A 21,430-nucleotide genomic window follows, 5' to 3' on the forward strand; every position below is an offset into this window, starting at 1 on the left:
GAAATGTTAAAGGGGAAGGAGGGGGAGTAAGAAATGTAATGCTATTAGAATGTGTTTGAACTTAAGTGACCATCAGCTTATTATAGATTGTTATATTCATAGGATGCCATATAAGACCCTATGGTAACCACAAACCAAAAATGTATTATAGATACAGAAAAAAGAAAGAGAGGGGAACCCAACCATAACGTTAAAGAAAGTCATAAACAACGAGAGAAGAGAGCAGAAGAGGAAGAAAGGATCAGAGAAGAATAACAAAAACAGGAAACATTTAACAAAATGGCAATAAGTACTATATATTGAAAATTACTTTATATGTAAATGACCTAAATGCTCCCATCAAAAGACAGGGTGACTGAATGGATAAAAACACAAGCTCATCTATTGGCTGCCTAATGGGGACTCACTTCAGACATAAAGACATATAAAGACTGAAACTGAAGTGATGGAAAAGATACAATGCAAATAGAGGTGAAAAAAGCTAGAGTTGTCATACTTAGATCAGACAAAATAGACTTCAAAACAAAGTAACAAGAGACAAAGAAGGACATTACATGATGATAAAGGGATCAGTTCAAAAAGAGAATATAACAATCATAAACATCTATACACCCATATAGGAATACCTAATATATAAACCAAATACAAACAGACCTAAAGGGAGACTTGACAGCAACAGAATAATAGTAGGGGACTTTAATACCCCACTTACATCAATGGATAGATCATCCAGACAGAAAATAAAGAGACAGACATCGAATGACACATTAGACCAGGTGGACTAAACAGATATTTACTGAACATTCTACCCAAAAGCAACATAATAAACATTTTTCTCAAGTACACATGGAACATTCTCCAAAATAGATCATATATTAGGACACAGAGCAAGTCTCAACAAATTTAAGATTGAATTGTATCAAGCATCTTCTCAGACCACAATGGTATAAAACTAGAAATCAATTACAGGAAAAAAAGTGGAAAAAACAAACACTTGGAGGCTAAACAAAATGCTTCTAAATAATGGATCAAGGAACAGATCAAAGAGGAAATCAATACATGGCGACAAACGTAAACAAACAATGATTCAAAATGTGTGATGCAGCAAAAGCAGTTCTAAGGGAAATGTATAGCAATATAGGTTTACCTCAAGAAACAAGAACAATTTCAAACAGTCTACACCTACACCTAAAGGAACTAGAAAAAGAACCAAGATCAAACTTAGTAGAAGGAGGAACATAATAAAGATCAGAGTGGAGATAAATAAAATAGGGACTAGGAAAACAATAGAAAAAATCAATGAAACCAAGAGCTGGTTCTTTGAAAAAATAAGCAAAATAGACAAACTCTTAACCAGACCTACCAAGAAAAAAAAGGACACAAACAAAAACATGAAATGAAACAGGAAAAGTTATAACTGACACCAAAGAAATTCAAAGAATTAAAAATGAACTGTATAAAAAATTATATGCCAATAAATTGAAGAAGAAATGTGTAAATTCCTAGAAACATGCAGTTTTCCGGGATTGACCCAAGGAAGAAAGAGAAAGTCTCGACAGACAGTTACTAATAATGAAATTGATCTGGTAGCCTAAAAGCTCCAACAAACAAAAATCCGGGACCAGATGGCTTCATGGATGAATTCTACCAAACATTTAAAGATGAGCTAATACCTATTCTTAAAATATCCCAAAAAATAGAAGAGGAGGAAATACTTCCAAACTCATTCTAATAGTCCAGTAGTACTCTAATACCAAAACCAGACAAAGACACTACCAACAGTGAAAATTACAGACCAATAGCCCTGATGAATATAGATGCAAAATTCCTCAAAAAATATTAACAAACTGAATTCAAATATATATTGAGAGAATCACTTATCATGACCAAGTGGGATTTATTCCAGGGATGCAAAGATGGTACAATATTTGTAAATCAATCAATGTGATATACCACATTAAAAAAAAGGAACCATATAATCATCTTAATAGATGCTGAAAAAGCATTTGACAGAATACAAAATCCATTCATGATAAGAACTCTCACCAAAGTGAGTATAGAGAGAACATACCTCCACATAATAAAGGCTGTATGTCACAAACCCACAGTCATCATCATACTCAATGGTGAAGAGCTTAAAGCTTTTCCTCTATGATCAGGAACAAGACAAGGATGCCACCTCTCAACACTTTTATTCAATATCATCCTGGAAGTCCTAGCCATGGCATTCAGACTAGGAAAAGCAATAAAAGGCATCTAAATTGGTAAGGAAGAAGTAAAACTGTTATGATTTGCAGATGATGTAATGCTATATATAGAAAACCCAAAAACTCCACCCAAAAACTATTAGAGCTAATAAATGGATTCAACAACATTGCAGGGTACAAAAATTAATATACAAAATCTGTTGCATTCCTATATACTAACAATAAACTAGAAGAAAGAGAAATCCAGACAATTCCATTTACAATTGCATCAAAAAGAATAAAATGCCTAGGAATAAACCTACCCAAAGAGGTAGAAGACTCTAAAATCCATACTCTAAAAACTGTAAGACACTGATGAAAGAATTGAAGAAGACATAAACCAGTGGAAATCTATTCCATGTTCATGTAGGAAGAATTGATATTGTCAAAATGGCCATCTTGCTCAAAGAAATTTACATATTCAGTGAAATCCCAATCAAAATACCAATGGCATTTTTCAATGAAGTAGAGCAAAAAATCCTAAAATTTATAAACTATGAAAGACTCTGAATAGCTAAAGCAATCTTGGGAAAGAAAAACAAACCCGGGGGTATCATGCTGTCTGATTGCAAGCTATACAACAAGCTACAGTGATTAAAACAATGTAGTCCTGGCACAAGTACAGACCCATAGATCAATGGAACAGTATAGAGACTAGAATAAACCCCTGCATATATGGTCAGTTAATATGTGACAAAGGAACCAGGAATATACAATGGGGAAAAGACAGTCTCTTCAATAAATGCTGTTGGGAAAACTGGACAGCTACATGTAAGAGAATGAAACTAGATTACTGTCTTGCACCATACACAAAAGTAAACTATAAATGGATTAAAGACCTAAATGTAAGACATAAGACATAAAATTCTTATAAGAAAACATAGGCAAGAATCTCATGAGAAGTTTCTTTTTGGATATGTCTCCCCAGGCGAGGGAAACAAAAATGAAAGTGAGCAAGTGGGACTATATCAAACTAAAACCTTCTGCACAGCAAAGTAGGCCTTCAACAAAACAAAAGGCAACCTACCATATGAGAGAATATATTTTACAAATGAGAGATCCAATGAGAGGCTAACATTCAAAATATATAAAGAACTCATACAACCTAACACCAAAAAACCAAACAATCCAGTTAAAAAATGGGCAGAGGACCTAAACAGATATTTTTCCAAAGAAGACATCCAGATGGCCAACAGATACATGAAAAGATATTCAACATCACTAATCATTAGGGAAACGCAAATCAAAACCACAATGAGGCATCACCTCACACCAGTCAGAATGTCCACTATCCAAAAGACAAGAAATAACAAGTTTAGTGAGGATGTAGAGCAAAGGGGACCTTCCTATACTGTTGGTGGTAATGTAAATTGGTCCAGCCACTGTGGAAAACAATATGGATGTTCCTCAAAAAACTAAAAATAGAAATACTATACAACTCAGCAATTCCATTTCTGGGGATTTACTGGAAGAAAACAAAATCACTAATATGAAAATATATATGTGCACATTATGTTCACTGCAGCAATATTTATAATAGCCAATATATGGAAGCCACCCAAGTGCCCATTGATAGACGAATGAAGAAGATATGGTACATATGCACACTGAAATACTACCCAGCCATAAGAAAGAAGGAAATCCCACCATTTGTGACAACATGGATGGACCTCGAGGGTATCATGCTAAGTGAATAAGCCAGGCAGAGAAAGACAAATACCATAAGCTCTCACTTACATGTGGAGTCCAAAAATAAAACAAAAAATGAATAGTCCCCAAATATAGACAACAGACTGTTGGTTACCATAGGGAAGACAGTTTGGGGATGAGTGAAACAGGTGAAAGGGATAAAGAGGTACAAACTGAAAATTATAAAACAAATTAGACATAAAAATAGATGTACAACATAGAGTATATAACCAATAATATTGTAATATCTTGGTGTAATAATGGGGTAAATACACTTACTGTGGCAAGCATCTAGGAATGTATATAATTATTGAGTCATTACATTGTATTTCTGAAACCAATATACTGTATATCAACTTTATTCCAATAAAAAGAAGAATTCATTGGGCCCACATATTCAAAATACTGAAAGAAAAAACTGACAATCTTGGATTTTATATCTAGCAAAAACAGGTTTTAAAAAATGAATGTGAAATCATTTTTGAGACAGGATGAAAAATTTTGACATCAGCAGAAATAAGAATTCTTTTGATGGGATCATTATCATACTGGAGATGGCTGAGGAAAGAATATCTGAGCATGAGGCTATATCAATAGAAACTTCCAGAACTGAAAGTCGAAGAGAAAAGAAAGACTGAAAACAAAACAGAACATCCAAGAACTGTGGATGCCTACACAAGATTGTGTAACATGCATGTAATGGGAATACTAGAAGGGGAAGGAAAGAGGAACACAGGAAATATTTGATTCAGTAATTACTGAGAATTTCCCCAAATTAATGCCAGACACCAAATCACAGATCCAGGAAGCTCATAGAACACTAGGCAGGATCAATGTTCAGAAACCCACACGTAGGCATGTCATATTCAAACTGCAGAAGACAAAAGATAAAAAATATTGAAAGAAGTCAGAGGGAAATCACCTTACCAATAAAGAAGCAAAGTGAAGAATTACAAGTGAATAAATTTCTATCCATACTTCACACTATATAATAAAAAATTCACTCAAAATGGACCATAGAGGCGGAGCGAAGATGGCGGCGTGAGTAGAGCAGTGGAAATCTCCTCCCAAAAACACATAGAGCTATGAAAATATAACAAAGAAAAATCTTCCTAAAATAGAGACCACAGGACACAGGACAACATCCAGACCACATCCACACCTGCAAGAACCCAGCGCCTTGTGAAGGGGGGCTCCACCATTTTGGAGGAACAGCCCCAGCCAGGCCAAGCCCACAGCAACAGCGGAGATAAACCCCAAAGCAACTGGGCAGGAAGCAGAAGCCCTGTCTGCGCACAGCTGCCCAGCACAAGCCACTAGAGGTCGCTATTCTCCCAGGAAAAGGCTACAAACCAACAAGAAGGGAAGCTCTTCCAGCGGTCACTTGTACCAGCTCTGCAAACTATCTCTATCACCATGAAAAGGCAAAACTACAGGCAGACAAAGATCACAGAGACAACACCTGAGAAGGAGACAGACCTAACTAGTCTTCCTGAAAAAGAATTCAAAATAAAAATCATGAACATGCTGACAGAGATGCAGAAAAAAATGCAAGAGCAATGGGATGAGATGCAGAGAAAAATGCAAGAGCAGTGGGATGAAGTCCGGAAGGAGATCACAGATGTCAGGAAAGAGATCACAGAATTGAAACAATCCCTGGAAGGATTTATAAGCAGAATGGATAAGATGCAAGAGGCCATTGAAGGAATAGAAGCCAGAGAACAGGAACGTATAGAAGCTGACATAGAGAGAGATAAAAGGATCTCCAGGAATGAAACAACACTGAGAGAAATATGTGACCAATACAAAAGGAAAAACATTCGTATTATAGGGATACCAGAAGAGGAAGAAAGAGGAAAAGGGATAGAAAGTGTCTTTGAAGAAATAATTGCTGAAAACTTCCCCAAACTGGGGGAGGAAATAATCGAACAGACCATGGAATTATATAGAACCCCCAACAGAAAGGATCCAAGGAGGACAACACCAAGACACATAATAATTAAAATGGCAAGGATCAAGGACAAGGAAAGAGTTTTAAAGGCAGCTAGAGAGAAAAAGGTCACCTATAAAGGAAAACCAATCAGGCTAACATCAGACTTCTCAACAGAAACCCTACAGGCCAGAAGAGAATGGCATGATATACTTAATGCAATGAAACAGAAGGGCCTTGAACCAAGGATACTGTATCCAGCACGACTATCATTTAAATATGATGGTGGGATCAAACAATTCCCAGACAAGCAAAAGCTGAGGGAATTTGCTTCCCACAAACCACCTCTACAGGGCATCCTACAGGGACTGCTCTAGATGGGAGCACCCCTAAAAAGAGCACAGAACAAAACACACAACATATGAAGAATGGAGGAGGAGGAATAAGAAGGGAGAGAAGAAAAGACTCTCCAGACAGTGTATATAACAGCTCAATAAGCGAGCTAAGTTAGGCAGTAAGATACTAAAGAAGCTAACCTTGAACCTTTGGTAACCACGAATCTAAAGCCTGCAATGGCAATAAGTACATATCTTTCAATAGTCACCCTAAATGTAAATGGACTTAATGCACCAATCAAAAGACATAGAGTAATAGAATGGATAAAAAAGCAAGACCCATCTATATGCTGCTTACAAGAAACTCACCTTAAACCCAAAGATAAGCATAGACTAAAAGTCAAGGGATGGAAAAACATATCTCAGGCAAACAACAGTGAGAAGAAAGCAGGGGTTGCAGTACTAATATCAGACAAAATAGACTTCAAAACAAAGAAAGTAACAAGAGATAAAGAAGGCCACTACATAATGATAAAGGGCTTAGTCCAACAAGAGGATATAACCATTCTAAATATATATGCACCCAATACAGGAGCACCAGCATATGTGAAGCAAATACTAACAGAACTAAAGAGGGAAATAGACTGCAATGCATTCATTGTAGGAGACTTCAACACACCACTCACCCCAAAGGATAGATCCACCGGGCAGAAAATAAGTAAAGACACACAGGCACTGAACAACACACTAGAACAGATGGACCTAATAGACATCTATAGAACTTTACATCCAAAAGCAACAGGATATACATTCTTCTCAAGTGCACATGGAACATTCTCCAGAATAGACCACATACTAGCTCACAAAAAGAGCCTCAGTAAATTCCACAATATTGAAATTCTACCAACCAATTTTTCAGACCACAAAGGTATGAAAGTAGAAATAAATTCTACAAAGAAAACAAAAAGGCTCACAAACACATGGAGGCTTAACAACATGCTACTAAATAATCAATGGATCAATGAACAAATCAAAATAGAGATCAAGGAATATATAGAAACAAATGACAACAACAACACTAAGCCCCAACTTCTGTGGGATGCAGCGAAAGCAGTCTTAAGAGGAAAGTATATAGCAATCCAGGCACACTTGAAGAAGGAAGAACAATCCCAAATGAATAGTCTAACATCACAATTATTAAAACTGGAAAAAGAAGAACAAATGAGGCCTAAAGTCAGCAGAAGGAGGGACATAATAAAGATCAGAGAAGAAATAAACAAAATTGAGAAGAATAAAACAATAGCAAAAATCAACGAAACCAAGAGCTGGTTCTTTGAGAAAATAAACAAAATAGATAAGCCTCTAGCCCAACTTATTAAGAGAAAAAGAGAGTCAACACAAATCAACATAATCAGAAATGAGAATGGAAAAATCACGACAGACTCCACAGAAATACAAAGAATTATTAAAGACTACTATGAAAACCTATATGCCAACAAGCTGGAAAACCTAGAAGAAATGGACAACTTCCTAGAAAAATACAACCTCCCAAGACTGACCAAGGAAGAAACACAAAAGTTAAACAAACCAATTACAAGCAAAGAAATTGAAACAGTAATCAAAAAACTACCCAAGAACAAAACCCCGGGGCCGGACGGATTTACCTCGGAATTTTATCAGACACACAGAGAAGACATAATACCCATTCTCCTTAAAGTGTTCCACAAAATAGAAGAAGAGGGAATACTCCCAAACTCATTCTATGAAGCCAACATCACCCTAATACCAAAACCAGGAAAAGACCCCACCAAAAAAGAAAATTACAGACCAATATCCCTGATGAACGTAGATGCAAAAATACTCAATAAAATATTAGCAAACAGAATTCAACAGTATATCAAAAGGATCATACACCATAACCAAGTGGGGTTCATCCCAGGGATGCAAGGATGGTACAACATTCGAAAATCCATCAACATCATCCACCACATCAACAAAAAGAAAGACAAAAACCACATGATCATCTCCATAGATGCTGAAAAAGCATTTGACAAAATTCAACATCCATTCATGATAAAAACTCTCAGCAAAATGGGAATAGAGGGCAAGTACCTCAACATAATAAAGGCCATATATGATAAACCCACAGCCAGCATTATACTGAACAGCGAGAAGCTGAAAGCATTTCCACTGAGATCGGGAACCAGACAGGGATGCCCACTCTCCCCACTGTTATTTAACATAGTACTGGAGGTCCTAGCCACGGCAATCAGACAAAACAAAGAAATACAAGGAATCCAGATTGGTAAAGAAGAAGTTAAACTGTCACTATTTGCAGATGATATGATACTGTACATAAAAAACCCTAAAGACTCCACTCCAAAACTACTAGAACTGATATCGGAATACAGCAAAGTTGCAGGATACAAAATCAACACACAGAAATCTGTAGCTTTCCTATACACTAACAACGAATCAATAGAAAGAGAAATCAGGAAAACAATTCCATTCACCATTGCATCAAAAAGAATAAAATACCTAGGAATAAACCTAACCAAGGAAGTGAAAGACTTATACTCTGAAAACTACAAGTCACTCTTAAGAGAAATTAAAGGGGACACTAATAAATGGAAACTCATCCCATGCTCATGGCTAGGAAGAATTAATATCGTCAAAATGGCCATCCTGCCGAAAGCAATATACAAATTTGATGCAATCCCTCTCAAATTACCAGCAACATTCTTCAATGAATTGGAACAAATAATTCAAAAATTCATATGGAAACACCAAAGACCCCGAATAGCCAAAGCAATCCTGAAAAAGAAGAATAAAGTAGGGGGGATCTCACTCCCCAACTTCAAGCTCTACTACAAAGCCATAGTAATCAAGACAATTTGGTACTGGCACAAGAACAGAGCCACAGACCAGTGGAACAGATTAGAGACCCCAGAAATTAACCCAAACATATATGGTCAATTAATATTTGATAAAGGAGCCATGGACATACAATGGCAAAATGACAGTCTCTTCAACAGATGGTGCTGGCAAAACTGGACAGCTACATGTAGGAGAATGAAACTGGACCATTGTCTAACCCCATATACAAAGGTAAACTCAAAATGGATCAAAGACCTGAATGTAAGTCACGAAACCATTAAACTCTTGGAAAAAAACATAGGCAAAAACCTCTTAGATATAAACATGAGTGATCTCTTCTTGAACATATCTCCCCGGGCAAGGAAAACAACAGCAAAAATGAGCAAGTGGGACTACATTAAGCTGAAAAGCTTCTGTACAGCGAAAGACACCATCAATAGAACAAAAAGGAACCCTACAGTATGGGAGAATATATTTGAAAATGACAGATCTGATAAAGGCTTGACGTCCAGAATATATAAAGAGCTCACACGCCTCAACAAACAAAAAACAAATAACCCAATTAAAAAATGGGCAGAGGAACTGAACAGACAGTTCTCCAAAAAATAAATACAGATGGCCAAGAGACACATGAAAAGATGCTCCACATCGCTAATTATCAGAGAAATGCAAATTAAAACTACAATGAGGTATCACCTCACACCAGTAAGGATAGCTGCCATCCAAAAGACAAACAACAACAAATGTTGGCGAGGCTGTGGAGAAAGGGGAACCCTCCTACACTGCTGGTGGGAATGTAAATTAGTTCAACCATTGTGGAAAGCAGTATGGAGGTGCATCAAAATGCTCAAAACAGACCTACCATTTGACCCAGGAATTCCACTCCTAGGAATTTACCCTAAGAACGCAGCAATCAAGTTTGAGAAAGACAGATGCACTCCTATGTTTATCGCAGCACTATTTACAATAGCCAAGAATTGGAAGCAACCTAAATGTCCATCTGTAGATGAATGGATAAAGAAGATGTGGTACATATACACAATGGAATACTACTCAGCCATAAGAAGTGGAAAAATCCAACCATTTGCAGCAACATGGATGGAGCTGGAGAGTATTATGCTCAGTGAAATAAGCCAAGCGGAGAAAGAGAAATACCAAATGATTTCACTCATCTGAGGAGTATAGGAACAAAGGAAAAACTGAAGGAACAAAACAGCAGCAGAATTACAGAACCCAAAAATGGACTAACAGGTACCAAAGGGAAAGGAACTGGGGAGGATGGGTGGGCAGGGAGGGATAAGGGGGGGGAAGAAGAAGGGGGGTATTAAGATTAGCATGCATGGGGGGGAGGGAGAAAGGGGAGGGTGGGCTGCACAACACAGAGAGGACAAGTAGTGACTCTACAACATTTTGCTAAGCTGATGGACAGTAACCGTAATGTGGTTGTTAGGGGGGACCTGATATAGGGGAGAGCATAGTAAACATAGTATTCTTCAGGTAAGTGTAGATTAAAAATTTAAAAAAAAAAAAAAAGAAAGAAAGAAAGAAAAGGGGGATTACTCCTTAACAGGATAAAACTATTGGTAAATCAAAGATCAACGCATGCTTTAAATATCCTTAATGTTGATCACTTAAAGGGTGTCAGATGATCAGCTATGGAGGTACTCTTTTCTGATAATATTCCTTTCTCTTAATTAAAAAAAAAAAAAAAAAAAAGCAGTTACTGTGTGCTGACCTCCAATGAGTTCTGCACAGTGGTATAGAGGGCATGTCAAAGTGTGGGCAAAGGGTCTGTTTGTTTCTACGCAGAAGATCAAGGCCTAGCTTGGATACCCAGAAAATGAACTAAGATACGATATGAGGAGGAGCTTCCGGCATCAGCACTCTCTGGAGGACTCGTGCCGGGGGATGATCATCAAAAAGCCTCCACAGGGATCCGGACGATGCTGCGGTTGTGGCTGCATCCAGCCCACCATCTCCTGGACTTGCCATGAGAAGGAGGAGGGAGATGTCTAGGCTGGCATGTGCATACAGTGAGACAACGAATTTGACTGGATCTGTACTGTTGGAACTCAACCAGGAGTTGGGAGGGGTGCAAGTTGTAGCACCCCAAAATCTCATGACTATAGACTATCTATGGTTAAAAGAACATATGGGATGTGAACAGATCCCAGAAATGGGCTGCTTTAATTTGTCTGATGGTTCAAGTACAGTTCGAAAATATCCATCATATCATAGATAAATTTTCACAAATGCCTAGGGTGCCTAAATGGTTTTCTTGGCTTCACTGGAGATGGCTGGTGATTATAGATTTGCTTTGTTTATGTCACCGTATTCCTATTATGTCAATATGTGTGTGCAAATTAGTTAGTAGTTTAAAACCTATACATACTTAAGGTACTATACAAGAAGATATGTCAAAGAAATAATCAATCCTCCCAAGTTTCCTTCATATGCTACATCTATAGCTTTTCTTCTTCCTTCCTAATTACAAACTTTAAATAGAATTCGTGCCTCATATCGAATTTACCGAGTATCATAATTCCTCCAGGTGGTAAAGATACCTCGAGACAAGTGCTGGGCATAGAAGCCACAGGGCATAAATCTGCAAAGAAGTAAAAAGCTAACCTTTGCAAACAATATGGCTTCTCTCTCACTTACCAACTTTACATTTCCCTGTATGGCCCCGGAAGATGACTGGTTAGCCAGAGACGGGTAAGATTCCTCAAGGGAGGAACAACCTAAGACAGGCACAGTCGCAGGGGGGCCATCAGGTGAGAATTTGGGGATCAACAGAGGTGAGGCTCAGAACCTCACCCCCCCTGCTTTGAGAGAAATCTTCTGCATCCGTGGATGTCTTGCTGCCCTTGTCTAGCCTGGATTAATACTTAGTCCATAGGCACACACCTGATCATCTGATCATCTACATTTGCCTTCTTACAGCACTAAACTATGTTTTCTACCTTTATCTTGCATCTACCTACCACTTCAGCATTTTATTAAAAATAAAAATAATAATAATAATAGGAGAAATGTGGGATCAACATATAAATCAAGTACAAAAATCAAATGAATATTCATATTTGACCTGATGGTTTATAGGTCATATTGCATGATCAAAACCGAAAGTTTCTGTGATGACTGCCCTTGTACTGTTCACCATGTAAGAATTTATTCACTCTGTAAGAATTCGTTCACCATGTAAGAACTTGTTCGTTATGCTTCAGAAGATTGGAGACTGACGAGAATTAGGCTTGAGATGGATTAATGATTGTACATTGAGCATTGACCCCCCTATACTGAATTTTATTGTTGTTAACAACCATTTGATCAATAAATATGAGAGATGCCCTCTCAAAAAAAAAAAAAAAAAAAATGGACCATAGACCTAAATGTGAAATGTGTTAACTATGAACCTTCCAAAAGAAAACAGGAAAAAGACACATTTATAAATTGAACCTCATCAAAATTTAAAACTCTCTAAGAGATATTAAGAGAATGCAAAGACAAGCTACAGACTGGGAACAAATATTTGCAAACATATTTTCAATATAGGACTTGTATCCAGAATATATAAGAATTCCTTAAATTCAGTTATAAATTAAACAACCCAACTTGAAGAATAGGCAAAAGATTTGAGCAGACAACTCACTGAAGAACATACATGAATGCCAAATAACTGCATGAAAAGATGTTCAACATCATCAGTCGTTGCAATTTAAAAACCACAATGAGACACAACACAAATATTAGAATGGTTAAAATTAAAAAGACTGACCATATATAATGTTCGTGAGGATGTTGAGGAAACAAAATTCTCATACACAGCTGGTGGAGATGTAAAATACAATTACTTTAGAAAACAGTTTGGAAGTTTCTAAAAAAAAATTGAATATACAACTATCTTATGATTCAACCGTCCCATTCCTAGATACTTTATCAAGAGACGTGAAAAAGTATGTCCAAAAACTTGTACACAGATGTTCATAGGAGTTTTATTTGTGATTACCAAAGACTGGAAACAGCCCTAAGTCCCTCAACAGGTGAATGGATAACGAATTCCATATAATGGAATCAGCAACAAAAAGAAACTATCACTACACATGACAACATGGGTCAATATTAAAATACTTGTGCTGGCAAAAGAAACCAGACAAAAAAAAGAATGTATACTTAAAATGCCATTTTTATAAACTCTAGAAAATACAAACTAATTTGTAGGGAAAGGAAGCAGTGGTTGCCTGGGGGAAGGATGTTGTGTGGGAAGAGTGGGAGAAAGGGATTACCAAGGGGCACACAGATACTTTTGGGGTGATGGACATGTTTGTTACCTTGATTGTGGTGATGGTTATATGGTGTGTACATAGGTTAGAACTTTTTAAGCTATATGCTTTAAATATGTGCCATTTATTGTGTGCCAATTAGACCTGAATTAGCCTATTTGTTTACTTATTTATCTAAAAGAAAAACGATTTCCCATTGGGAAATCGTTGAGGTCATGGATATTATTCTCTTCTCATTTTCCATACAGCCTATCCCAGTTCTGGGGATGCAGAAGGTGGCCAACAATCATTTGATTACTTTCATCTGTACAAGACATACCAACACAAAAAGAAAACTCCTGAGCAAGGGTGTTTCCTGGTGCCATTTTGCTGATGGGGAAATTTTTATTTACTGATGTAGCTAAAATCACAGGTGGTGAGAGGAATCTTTCTGGTCACTCATTTTTCTGGACTACCAGTTCAACTCAATTCACTTCCATCTGAAATGTTTGCAGCCCTGGATGGGTTTTAAAGGAGGCAGAAGGATTGCTGCACAGCCAGGGAACAACATGAGATGAGACGAGGATGATGATGATGACGATGATGATGATAGTAGTGGTAATACTACTGTCTACCACTTATGGGTACTGACTGTGCACCAGAATGCTTTCTGCTCATGTCTGTTAACCCTCACGGTCCTGTGTGGAAGCTGTTATCATCCTGTCTTAGAAAGGAGGAAGTAAAGATGGTGAGCAGCAGGGGTTCTTCACAGAGCTAATAAATTGTGGAGCTAGAATTTGAAACCACATCAGTCTGATCCCAAAACTTTTACCATTAAACTGCCTCCATTTCTGGCCAGTTATCCACATGTGAACACGTGCATGTCTACCAGTACACAAACAAGACTACATAAAACACACATGCATGCACACCTCTGCTCACCACACAAACATGCATGCATGCACACGTGGACACACACCAATACACATGTGAACATACATGCACATTCACATGCATAAAAGTGGCTATTCACACACACATACCCACCTGCAAAGACACACACATATGCACACACACATTTTCATGTGCATAACACAGGCACACAAACTTAGGGCACCCTAAGAACATACATTCTGCCTTTTCAGTTCTGGCTTCCTATCAGCGGCAACCAGTGCATCACCCTGCCAGCCTCTCCCAGTCCAGGTCCCAGGAATCTTCAAACACTGCAGTCCTGAATCTAAAGTGAAATGCTTAGGCCCCGATCTGGGATTGCATGCAACTCAGGGCAATCAGATGCATCATATTTTCTCATGAAAGAAATTTCTGACAGGCTTATTAAACTTTGAAAATACCAGCTCTCCGTCCAAAGGACTTCCTGAGTCCAGATTAAATTGAAAAGTAATCTTGGGACAGACCACCCAGTTCTGAGCTGATGGGAATTAACTTTCAACCCAAGCCAGCACGTCCCTCAGACAAAATGTTCCACATACCAAACCTGACAGCAGCCAGCTCTCGGGAGCAGGGGAGCCAAGTGTCAGCTATTATAGATCATATCTGCAGTGGCTGTGACATGGGGTGATTGCTCTGAGCCTCCATCATTATAGGGGCATCTGGACTGTCAGGAAGGAGCCAGCCTAAGTGCCTTTGACATTTGTGTCCCTGTGCTATAGGAGAAGGAGTCTGCCTGTCATCACAGGCATATGTAGCCTTGGCCTCCAGCAGGCATTTTCTGTTTCGAGTGTTCAGTTGGGTTAGAATTAAAGTTCAGTGGATGCTGTCAGAAGACAAAAGGGTGACATGTCGAAAATTGGAGGTAAACTGATAACTCCAGTGTTGGAGGAACTGACTCATTCACCCCCACTGTCTTGTGGTGAAGGACACTCTCCCTGCTTGCTCTCTTTGGGGCCACATTCTGGGCTCAGAAGACATTTCTGGGAGTCTCAATGTTTTCCCTTACCCCACGAAGTGCATGTGAAACAGCTTTTCCACCATATTGGGGGTTAGGGACCCCAGAATTATGCTTTGACTTTGCATTGAAGAAACTGGATGGCCTTGGGCAAGATCCGTAACTTCAGAGGGTCAGCTCACATGTAACAGAAGATGAGAATGTTGGTGCCTGCCCGTCTACCTCACTGATTTGCCATGAAGACCAACAGAACTGATGAGAAGACAGTACGCTCCACGTGAAAGGGAAGGTGGCTCTGCTTTGTCACGTCTTTCAACATCTTCACCATTGCTCAAGATAGAGCCTGCACAGGCTTCCAGGCACATCTTCAAATGTTTTCTGTCTTCCTCCAAAACTATCAGAAATAGTTTCCCAGCTTGCAGCTCCTGCTTCCTCCTCTGCATTTCTGCAGGCTGTCCCACTGCTCAGTGGGCTGGTGTTGCTTCAAGTTCTAGCATCACAGCCAAGTGCACAGCCCGCAGCAGCTACTTCAGACTTCTTGCTCTGGCAGCTCCCAAAACAGCCATGCCTTTTCTCAGCCAATGACTATGCTTTCCATTACTTAGGGAAAAGAGGCAGAGAGGCAGGAAGGCCCTCTTTTTCCTTCCTCAAAACCTGTCCACACTCTACAATGACCTCTTCCCATTAATAGCCAGTGTTCTCACTTAGGGCGCCATCCCCTGAAACCTTCTTAGGAACATTCTATCATCACTTACCCCTTCTCATTTTACTCTTTTCCTTGCTACCAGTCCCTTCCAGCACACAAAGGGGCTTTGGCCATGGAATTTGTCCGTAGGACCACATTGGGCATTTGGATTCTGAACTGGGCACTCTGAGTGAGGACAAAAGTGGAGGTGTTGGGGGAGCGTTGTGTATTTCCTCGGTCCTTGTCCCCGCCGCAACAAAGAATTGAAGGGCAGACACAGTAGTGAAGCAGAGTAAAAGTTTTATTTAAAGTTACTTAAAGAGAGAAGTGCAGCAGGCAACCTCAGCAAGGAGAGGCGCCCTGAAAGGTTGGAGAGAGAAAGTTTAAGATTAAAAGGTTACACACTTAGAAAATGTGGGCAACCTCAGAGAGAGGAGCGCCCCCTGAAAGGGTGAAAAGTAAGAGTTTAAAGTTAAAAGGTTACATCCTTAGAAAGTGCGGGTGACCTCAAAGAAAGGGGCGCCCCCTGAAAGGTTGAAAAGAGTTCAAAGTTAAAAGGTTACATATTTAGAAAGTGCAGGCGACCTCAGAGAGAGGAGTGCCCCGAAAAGCTGGAGGTTCCCCCTTTTAAGGATTCTTTAGGAATGTGACTAAGGGCTAGGGGTGCAGACTTGTTAAATGGTCTTTGAATACTTAGAATTAACTTAACACAAGGAACTTCCTGCTCTGATTTCTCCCAGGGATGCCGGCGTCCTGGTCTGGGAGCATATCAAACAGGCTGCCTGCCCAGCCCCCAAGGTGGGCTGAGTTACTGTCTGTTTGCTAGAGAGTAAGTTAAGAATCTTACATTTTCTAAAAATAATTAATTACTTTATTATTATTTTTTGAAGAACATTATGTTTACTAGGCTCTCCCCTACCCCACGTCCCCCCCACAAACCCCATTACAGTCACTGTCCATCAGCATAGTAAGATGTTGTAGAATCAGTACTTGTCTTCTGTGTTGCAAAGCCCTTCCCTTTCCCCCACCCCCCACATTATACATGCCAATAATAATACCTTCTTTCTTCTTCCCTGCCCCTATCCCTCCCTACCCTCCCATTCTCCCCAGTCTCTTTCCCTTTGGTAACTGTTAGTCCATTCTTGGGTTCTGTGATTCTGCTGCTGTTTTGTTCCTTCAATTTTTCTTTTGTTCTTATACTCCACAGATGAGTGAAATCATTCGGTATTTGTTTTTCTCCGCTTGGCTTATTTCACTAAGCATAATACCCTCTAGCTCCATCCATGTTGTTGCAAATGGTAGGATTTGTTTTCTTCTTATGGCTGAATAATATTCCACTGTGTATATGTACCACATCTTCTTTATCCACTCATCTACTGATGGACACTTAGGTTGCTTCCATTTCTTGGCTATTGTAAATAGTTCTGTGATAAACATAGGCGTGCATCTGTCTTTTTCAAACTGGAGTGCTGCATCCTTAGGGTAAATTCCTAGAAGTGGAATCCCTGGGTCAAATGGTAAGTCTATTTTGTGCATTTTGAGGAACCTCCATACTGCTTTCCACAATGGTTGAACTAATTTACATTCCCACCAACAGTGTAGGAGGGTTCCCCTTTCTCCGCAACCTCGCCAACATTTGTTGTTGTTTGTCTTTTGGATGGTGGCCATCCTTACTGGTGTGAGGTGATATCTCATTGTGGTTTTAATTTGCATTTCTCTGATAATTAGCGATGTGGAGCATCTTTTCATGTGTCTGTTGGCCATCTGAATTTCTTCTTTGGAGAACTTTCTGTTCAGCTCCTCTGCCCATTTTTTAATTGGATTATTTGCTTTTTGTTTGTTGAGGAGCGTGAGCTCTTTATATATTTTGGATGTCAAGCCTTTATCGGATCTGTCATTTATGAAAATATTCTCCCATACTGTAGGGTACCTTTTTGTTCTATTGATGGTGTCCTTTGCTGTACAGAAGCTTTTCAGCTTGATATATGGAATCTTACGTTTTTAACTTCCTGGGTATTAAAGTACAATCTTTAAGATGGAATCCTTCTTACCTTTCACTATGTTTTTTATGCCTGGGCCTGCATGCTAGATTAGTTGCGTAGGTTACAAACTACTTGATTAGGGGCGGGAGGAGTAAAAAAACAGCATATAGGTAAAGGTAAAAAAATAAGCTGGCCCTGCATGATTAACACAATAAGGACATGGGCTGTGCTGAGGTACCCTCCTTTATCTGGGGCATATTCAAACATTCCAGGCCAAGTTGCTCCTGGCTTTTTGAGCTTTAATTGATTAATTGTGGGTCTTTTTAGTGGACTTTCTGGCCTTTTTCTCTTTCCACCCTGCTCATATCTATTTTCCTGCCTAACAGAGGTAGATGTGGTCTCTGGGGAAGGCTTCAAAGATAGAGTTTTGAAGACTACATAGAATTTGCAAGGGTGTTGCTAGAGTTTGCAAGGAGTTTTGGATTGCTCAGATTGTCACTCTTCTTCCTTAGCTCCTTCCTTCCCTCTCCATCCCTCTCCTTGACTTCTACTCCCACATCCTCATCTTGAAGAATTCTAAAAGCCCAGGGCAAAATCCCAGTCCCTTTAGGAAAACAATGAAAAGTTAAGACCCTGTAAAATCACTGACATTTCAGCTATACTGAAATGTCACTATACTTTTGTTGTACAAATAATAAGACTCATTCTTTCTCCTTAGAGCTGGTGATTTCTCTCCCAGATTTGACCCTATGAATCCTACCACTACAGGTAGAAAGGGTGTCTTGGGACTGTCAGACAGAAGGCCAGTTCTCCCCATTACCCAGGGCTGAATAGGACCCCATCCAGGCTTATCAGCTTCTCTCACCAGGAACTTGAATTTGATGGAAATCATATAGTTGAACCAAGCCATTCTGATAGCATCTCCCTGGAGAGATTTTTCTTGAGTCCCTGCCATTGGGGATTCCAGAGTTTCAGTCTTTCAAGCCCTTTCTGAGGCTTGTCTATTCAGCTTTCCCTTTAACTCTGAGATACTCAACATCCTTGCCATTACTTCCATCTGTTTTTAGTCAGGAAATATTTCTGCAGCATGCAATCAAGAGAATCTTAACTGATAAACATATGTTTCTAAGTCCTTCTGAAGATCTTAAGAAAGCCACTGACTTGCTACCACATGACCTTCTTGCACCCCCTTTACAAAACACCAGGTGTCAATTCCTAAAAGAACTTTGTGGGGAAAGTGAAGGTTCCTATGGCTAGGATTCTCACCTGGCCCTGGTCGGCTTGCTCATTACACATGTGTGGGCAATATGTTGTTATTGACTCTACATAAAGGCTGCAGGAGAGCAGAGATGAGTGGCACCAGTGCTGAGGACAGAGACTGAGATGGCTGCGGGGGCAGAGAGGCATGAGGCAGAAATTAGCTTGCTACATGCAGGCTTGTTCTGAGTGGATGGGATATCAGTGATTGACCTGCCACTGTGGGAATAAAGTTGGGTATAAACAGTTTCACTCCACGAATGTTGCATTGTCATTTTTTGGTCTCACTGAATCCATAGTGAACTTGCCCGGGGCTGAAACCCATTGGCAAGACAGTTGGCAATGTTGGCAGGATACATTGTTGACCAAGGACCAGAACAGTTGCCCTCATGGGAGGGGTACTTCAGCAGGCTGCACCTGTGGATGGTGAGACATTCGAGTGTCCCCCAGTGGACGTATGATCTACCACGGCTTGCCTCCTAGAGGACTGCGCCCCACCCCAGGACTGGGAAGGGATGGAGGCAACACCTGAGGCAGTAAAGTCGGCCCTCAGCAAAATAGGGAATTCCTTAGAGAAACAGAGTGCCCATGAGGCCACGGGAATGGTGGGGAATTTTATTCTCACAATACTGAGAAAGGCCATAAAGGAGAAAGACATCCTCCTGCAGGAAGCACAAGAAGAGGCAGCATGAGAACACAAGCTGTGAGGTGCCGTTGAGGAGGTAAAAAATTTGTTGTTGACTGAAATGGCATCACTATGAGGTGCGGTGGAAATGGTAAAGGATGTCATGGTAACCTCAGAAATGGCCGCTGGAGAAGAAGTAGCCGAAGAAGCAGCAGCCCAAGAGTGCAGACTGCCAGGTGCCCTGGGGCAGGTGAAGGGTGCAGTGGAGCCTTCAGCCCCAGAAATGGAGGAGCGGAGGTTTGACAAACAGGTGGGGGTGAAGGCTCTGCCAGTGCGGGAGGCAGCTTCTCCTCCTTGGTTGAAACCCCACCTGGCTGAATGTTGGTGGAAAGCCCAAAAGGAAATAAAGACCCAGCAACCACAGGTTCCTCTAGTAGGGGTGCAGCCCCCTCCCCAGGTTCTGGAGCACTCTATGCTCTGCTCCTATCCTCAGGCTCAGGCAATGAAAGCACAAAAGGAAATATAGTCTGCTTCTCAAAGGAAGAATTTAAAGGGCCCTGTGAAGGTCACAAGGACCCAGGTGTGGGTTGATTTGCTAAAGGCAGGAGCAGACAGACAGAAATTGGATGGAAAGTCAAATAGACTCTTACTGGAGCTGTGGCAACAATTGAAACTGGAGCAGCGGGTCCAGCCGCTGAGGACAAAGCAGAAGCCAGAGACAAAGCAGCAAGATCGGCCTGTGTGTCTGCAGGACTTTCTGCTGGAGAGGCTGGAGAAGGTGGGTATTGTAAGGCCCACCCATGGTCCTTTTGGCTAACTCATTTAAGAAGAACTGGTTTGAATACAGCCAGATGACCACTCCATGACCTTCTCAGGCTTGGGAGTTGATATAATTTATTGTAATTTTTGTTATTTATATATTGCCATAGCTTCTGTTGTTATTATGGAATTTGGTTACAATGTTTCACGTTCCTTGTACAGGGACCATTGCAGAAGATGAGGGCACATAGACTGAGAGGCAGGAATCCTAGAGGGGTGGAGTGTGGAGAAAATGAAGGTTCCTATGGCCAGGTTTCTCACCTGGCCCTGGTTGGCTTGCTCACTTACACACGTGTGGGCAATATGTTGTTCTTGACCCTATATAAAGAGCTCTGCCCAGTGTTCTGGGCTTCTGCACAGCTACAGGTTTGAAAGGCTGCAGGAGAGCAGAGACTGGAGTGATGGCAGCCCTGAGGACAGAGACTGAGATGCTGTGGGGGCAGAGAGGCCCCGAGGCAGAGATCAGTTTGCTACATGCAGACTTGCTCTGAATGGAGGGGGTTCTAGTGCTTGACCTGCCACCATGGGAATAAAGTTGGATATGAACACTTCCACCCCAAGAACGTTCCACTGTCATTTTTCAGTCTCATTGAATCCATAGTCAACTTTCCTGGGGCTGAAATCCATTGGCAAGACATGCTTTAACCTCAAAGTCTTGAAGATGAAACCAATTGGCAAGACAAACTTTAACCTCAAAATCTTGAAGATGAGTATTATTGCTATACCCATTTTTCAGGTGAAGAACTGAGGCTCTGAAATATGTGGGTATTTGCCTAAGGTTACAGTTGAAACTAGGAATCTTGGTTAGTTGGTTATG

The sequence above is a fragment of the Manis javanica genome, chromosome 3, assembly GCF_040802235.1.
Source record: "Manis javanica isolate MJ-LG chromosome 3, MJ_LKY, whole genome shotgun sequence".
NCBI lineage: Eukaryota > Metazoa > Chordata > Mammalia > Pholidota > Manidae > Manis > Manis javanica.